The sequence below is a fragment of the Hibiscus syriacus genome, unplaced genomic scaffold (assembly GCF_006381635.1).
Source record: "Hibiscus syriacus cultivar Baekdansim isolate YM2019G1 unplaced genomic scaffold, ASM638163v2 tig00111210_pilon, whole genome shotgun sequence".
Taxonomy (NCBI): Eukaryota; Viridiplantae; Streptophyta; class Magnoliopsida; order Malvales; family Malvaceae; genus Hibiscus; species Hibiscus syriacus.
The window spans coordinates 3,206,824-3,213,754 of record NW_024063021.1 but is presented as its reverse complement, the minus strand read 5'-3'; positions in this window follow the sequence as shown (position 1 = coordinate 3,213,754).

The window sequence follows — 6,931 nt, the reverse complement described above, 5'->3', positions numbered from 1 at the left end:
TCGCCTGCTTCAAGGACATTTCTCATTTGAATTTGTCCTATTTGAAAATATTTTTCTCCTTTCTTTTATTTTAGAAATCAAAGAATAAAAGAATTTTGTAAAGTATTACTAAATTCTGGCTCACAAATGAATCAAATCATATACATGAGTTCAAAGAATATCAAAAGAATCAACAACTCTTTTAATATTTTCAAAGTTATAGCTATTTGACAAGTATCAAAATTGATGGGTTGGCTTTAGGTTGGCCTTCCTATTTTCTAAGGATTTGGGTCACCAAAAATGTTATTTCTTTCTCAGTCTTTGTGAATATTACCACATGCCCCACTTTCTTGGATTGGTATTTTAACCGGATATGGACAAAATGACGAAACTAACATATTCAAATACTAGACTTTCTAGAACGCTTTTATTTCGGTTCTCTGAAATCTTCCATTTGTTCAAGCTTTGTAGAATCCTCTAACAAAGCAGTGCAGAAATATATGTCTAAAAATGAAATTCCTGAGTGCTTATGTAAATTTGACTATAACAGATGTTCCTTAACTCTCTTAGTCCATCTCTACCTAAACTCCTTATTTAGTAAATTTTTCATTGTTTGGATAGCTGAATTCAACTTTATTGTAATCACCTTTATCAGGCTAGCTGAATCTGATCCATAAATTCGGGGCGTTTAACTAATTGCTCTATAGGGACAACTCAAGCTTTATTGCATATATATAATATAATCACCTTTATCAGGCTAGCTGAATCTTATCCATAAAGCCAAGGCGTTTAACCAATTTCTCTAGGGGACAGTTCAAGCTTTATTGTATAAATATAATATTATAATTTGGGTATACGGATTCAATTTCTTAAGCTTGTCAAGAATAACCTATTATAGTCTAGGTGTTGTTAAAAGTAAAATAATATCATATTTAGAGTTCAATTTCCAAGAAACTGACCTAAACTAGATTCAGTTACTCGATTATTCCATTTGTGAATATTATGATCATCGTCGAACGTCCTTAACAGAAGATTAGTCTAGTTGGTTTTGCAATCTCATGCACAAGAGATGCCCCATATTGCCTGCTCCTATGTATATCTGAATACCAAGCCTTTTGTTTATTTCCTTGCGATATGAGAAGGTTATATTGCCCGCTTCTAGGGTATGGTTAAGGTCCTTGTTTTATCAGTTTTCAACTTTGTCACTTTGTCAAAGATTTATAACTCTAATCAATTAAAGAGTTTTAATTCAGTTGATATTCAAAGAAATGCAAGATTACAACTTTGATTCAATGCTCACTATCTTTAAAGCAACACAAATTTATTTAAATAACCATCCAAAAAGCTGAGAAAGAACAAAAAACAAGTTCAAACAAGATAATGCAAAATGAGATAAAACACCATAATGGACGAAATGATCTCTTCTTAATTAGGATGCCCTATTACTTATCTAATGTGATGCCACTTGACTTAATCGGCTGCTATACATCATGCTTTGGTGCCCCACATGAGTTCATTTTCCATTTTTCTACCAATTCTCATGTCAATGTTTCATTGTCAACAAGCATCTCTATTTCCTTTAACAGTGGCCTACAGTTCCCCGTATGATGCCCAGATGCCCCCAAGTGGAAATCACAAACACTATCTTTATCATAGCTGTGAGTAGAAGGGTTTGGTGGTACTTTCATTGGCCTCAGTGTGATGTACTGACCTTTAATCAAATAAGGGTACAGATCTATGATAGAAGTTTGGAACACCTCTAAAGTATTTCTTGATCATGATATTTTCTTTAGTCGGTCCGAACGACTAATTGTTCCTTTTATTTTGCAGTTGCTGGGGCTCTGAATGTGACATTCATTCACATCATCAACTTTCACTTTTTGATCGATTGGGCTTTTGGAAGTGACTTTTAAGTTTCCTTTGCTGATCGCATTTTTAATTAATTCTCTACTTGTCACAAGATGGTCGAAGTCCTTCGTCAAATTTTCCAGCATTAACGCAAAGAAATGAGATGGAAAGGAATCGTGAAACATATATGATATTTTTTCTTCTAACATGGGAGGTTGAACTTGTGTTGCCACTTTTCTCCATCTTAAGGCATACTCTTTAAAGCTTTCATTGGCTTTCATCCTTATTCTTTGAAGGTCTTGGCATTTTGGGGCTAAACCTCTAATATATCGATATTGTCCCAAAAAGGCATCAGATCGACCCATCTCTTGATCTGCTTACTGTTCAAACGGTTATACCATACTACCTTTGGTCCAACGAGACTATCATGAAAGGAGAGAATTAGAAAATTATCGATATTTAGGTACCCTTCCATTTTTCTTTAAAATATTCTCATATGGATTAGGGGACAACTGGTGCCATCATATTTATCAAAATTAGGTATCCTAAATTCATGCAGGATGACCAAATCTAGGACCAAGTTGAGTTCTCTTTCTTCTAGTTCTTTGTGGGAGGCATTAACACCTTTTATAGTTCCAATTACTTCCTCCACTCGCTTGAATCCCTCCTCATATTGTGCATAATCAATGAGGATATTCTTTAGGTTGGAATAGGGTGCCCTAGAGTAGGCTATTCTTTTTGATGCATTAGTTTAATAACACTAATGTTCTTTAGTAGTTATTTTCCCTTTATCAATAACCTTGGTTGCCATCACCTGGATCATCTGATTCGATATCTTGTAGAGATCCCGATGCTCATTCCTCGTATCTTGTTGTAATCCGACCAAATGCTCTTGCAACTGATCTTGTGATCCCTCATGAAGTTGCTCATTGTTTCCATTTGTTTTTCATGATGATGAGACATTAGTATGAAAGAATAGTCTTGGTATTACTATTACAAAACCCCTCCTAGATTATTTTAATGCTCTTATAACTAATGTATGTAACAATACTTAAATAAATAAATGTGATGCAAATACATGTATGCAAAAGGTGTCATTCGAGAGTAATTATCTTAAAACAACTTTCATTGAACACAAAAGGTTTTGATACATCAAACAAACTTTACATATAAGGGATAGCTTTCACTCCTAAATTCTTTATTTCCTTCAAATGCCAAATTAACTTCCACTCATGCTCATGTGTTGAGTTGTCAATCTGCTTTAATTCTCTCATAAAGCCAGTTAAATCAACTAGTTTATGAGCCACATTGCTTGCTTGGGCAGCAGCTTCCTTCATGACATTGTCTTTTTCCTTTATCTTCCACGTCAATTCTTGGAGTTGTAGACAATGTTGTTCATTTTTCTTTGTAAGGAAATCTTTGTGGTTACGAAGTTCCCCTACAATATCTCCATAATCGTTTACAAACTTCATCAATGTTTTGTTTTTTGCCCTAGTTGCTTCTAATTCAGCATAATTTTCATGCTTGTGGCACTCATATGAGGCTTCCACATTGGCTATAGATATATTCAATATTTGATTTTTGGCTTGACATCTTTCCAAATTGATTACGGCTATATTGCACCTTTCTTCAGCAATCCGTAAATCATGAGAGAACTTCTAAGCTCGACCTTCGTGTGTCTTACAATTATTTTTCCAATGTTCAGCGTCATTTTTCAATTTAGTGACCCTTGTTGTCCATTCTTCTGTGGTGCTTCCTATGCCAGCATTTTTAAAGGCTAAATTGATCCTTTGGAAACCATCACACATGGTTTCCATCTCTGCGCTCAGTTTATCATTTTCAATCTTCAAATGATGAATTTGCGCTTCATACTTCAACAAACATTCCTCCTTCCGGATGCCCCTACTGATACTCTTACCTTTGAACACTTTTGGTATCAATCTAACAGGATAATCAGTTACCAAACTAGTTCAATCTTTTATCTCAAATTCTAAGATTCCATGATCCAAAATATGTTAGACTTGATGCTTGAAAGTTGTGCAATTCTCTATAGAATGTCCTTGAATTTTGGCATGATATTCACAACAAACATTGATATCATACCAATTTGGATATGGAGGTTACCAAGATTTCACATAATGTGGAGCCACCTCTCGGGCTTCTAGTAGCTTCTCATAAAATTCCTATAATACAGGGATAGAATCAAAATGAGAGCCACCTTTCGTCTTGGATTTAACTTGAGTTTTGGCTTTGGGAGCAGACTCTTAAATATTGACGAGCTTTGATTACATGACTTCTTCACATTTCTGGGAACTTCTACAGTTGTTTCCCTTTCCTTGGTATCTCCAGACAACTTGTTGATACGAATGGTGACTGTGTATAATTTCTCAGATTGGTTAGGATTAGTGGTTCCTTGTATATCTGGCGTCGTATGATTATCTTCATCGAGCTTTCTCTCTTTTTGATCAAAATTCTCTTTTCCTTTGTCCAAAGCAAATATTCTATCCATCATTTTGGACATTTTCCCTCTTATATCTTGTATCTCCTTTTGCTCTTCATCGGACATACGATCCTTGTGTGAATCCACTATCTTTGGACTTTCATCAGTATGTCATTCCCTATCTGTATCATAGTTTACTCGATCATGAAACTCTTTGTCCATTATGAAAACCTTTTACTTTAATTACCACTCTCAAATCAACACCTTTATGGCATGATCATGCAAGGCAAGCAAAAAGAAAAATAACATAAAAATAAGTTATTACAAATAACAAAATAAATAATCTAATGCTAAACAAAAATGTAAATACAAACTAGACATATAAAAACAAGACAAGAAGAATGGTTATTACCATTTAATTAAAATAATAGAAAAAAGGTCATATACAACATGCTTTGTTATATAAAAATAATCATAACCGCATGATATCTAATTTGCATGTTTGCTCGAGAACAAATAAACCTAACTGCATACTATTCTAATTCTCATGCTTCTTGCAAAAATAAATAAATAAATTCAAGAAAAATTTTAGTGTGAATTTCCCCCTACAGACAGAAATTCAGTATAAAACGGGCAAAAATTCGATACTACTAATAGGGTACTCGAATTATCCTATGCTGGTGCCCCCTTTAGCCTGTCAGACCCTCGATCCTAACTAATTATTGGCTAAAATAGATTGAGTTCAATTCGAGAGGATTCATTTCCCCATTTCCATGCGAGGAAACTCGATGTTTCACTCGTAAACATGAGGCATATGTATCCTAGGGGTTATTTGCTAAAGCCCATGTGGAGAAAAATAATGTTTCTCACGTAAGCGTAGAATTCACCCTACCTAATGGGACATAGCACAGTTAAAAGGCTCTACCTATTCTATATGATCACTGTGTGTGAGGGAAACTCATAATCCTTTACCTCGATCGCAGAACAACCAACCGAAGAAAAGGTAGAAATCTGAAACACAAAAACTAATCATATTAATATAACTAAACGAGAATTATCAAAATTTAAATATCATTCATATTTGCCATTTTTTAACTAAAAAGATGACATATATCGATTATAGCTTGACTCTAAAAAAAAGTCCCAGTGGAGTCGTCAAGCTGTCGAAACGGTCCCCGTCGAGCTTTTTAGGGCTTTCTCGGGAATTGGTCCGACTTAATATTGGGAACATATTGGGTTTTAAATAAATACAAACTTGGAATCGCCATCGATTTTTGGGTTAGGTAAGTCGAATACCTAAAAATATCTTTTAAAATGAGTTTAAGAAAAATAATTTTAAAAGATAAAAAATTGAAATGCGTTTAACCAGAGATTCATTTTGAAAAAGGTTCGGGAGTCAGTTACGTGTGGGGAAGTATTAGCACCCCACAACGCCCAAAATTGGTACTTACATGATTATAAGTCATATTAATATTAAAATTAACAAATTCGAAAATATTTAAATTATGATATTTGTTTTTCAGAAAAATAAAAAGGATACTATTTTATACGGATAATCCTTAGAAACACACTCATTGTCAGTTAAGGTGTGCTTCTATAAATTCCTCGAATAAAATAACACTTAAAACTATTATAATTAACAAATATGTAAATAAAGAATTAAAATAATAAATAAAATAATTTTAGGGATTAAATTATAAAATTACAAAAGATCAAGGTTACCTACGTAAATAAATCATATTATAGGAAATAAAATTGTAAATAAACAAATAATATATTAAAAATTAAAAATATTAAAGTTCGGGGATTAAATTGCAAAACATTGAGATTAATAGACATAATTCAAAACATCACAAAAGCTAGGTACTGGTAGTGTAATTTAACCATAAATAACTATTCGAGATTAAAATATAAATTATTAAAATTGAAGGATTAAATCTGATATTTACCCAAAACAGATATATATACGGTTAGTGACTAAAATAAAATAAAATTTAAAAGTCAAATTAAAATACTTAGAAATCAATTTCCAGTGATCAGGATGTAAAGTTACAAAATCAGAGGGACTATGGACGGGGTTTACCCGAATACGAGCACCCTTTTTCCTAAAAGCCCTCCAATCGTAGTAGATCTAAGTTTTTATACATTCGAAATGATAACCCTCCAACGACATTTGTAGGCTCCGGTGAGCAAGGTAAGCTTCTCTCGGGTTTACTCTGTTTTTCTTTGTTGTTGGTTGGCTCTTGGCTCTAAGGTTTTTTTTTCTTTTTCGTCGTTGCTTCGAATCTCTTTGAATGGATGTTGTTGTTGTGTTTTTTTTTCGAATCTCTTATGCTCTTATGGTTATTGTCGTCCAGTTCTTTGCAAGTGATGGGGCTTTTTATAGGCCCCCGTGGTATGCCCTTTGAACCTGTTAAAGAGGGGAACCCCGGTGAATCACCGGAGCTATGGTGGTGACTCACCATAGGGGCGGCTGGGTGCATTAAATACACCCAGATCTCCTAGATTCGACTGGCGCGTGATGGTTGTGTGGCAGTAACTCAGAGGAGCACTTGGCAATAGAGGCGACGGCGGGCTTATCTTTGAGCTAAGGCGGCGCCGAAATAGCCTTAGGGTTATGATGAAAGGGTTTCTCTGGAATGATCTGGGCTGTTGGATCTCTCA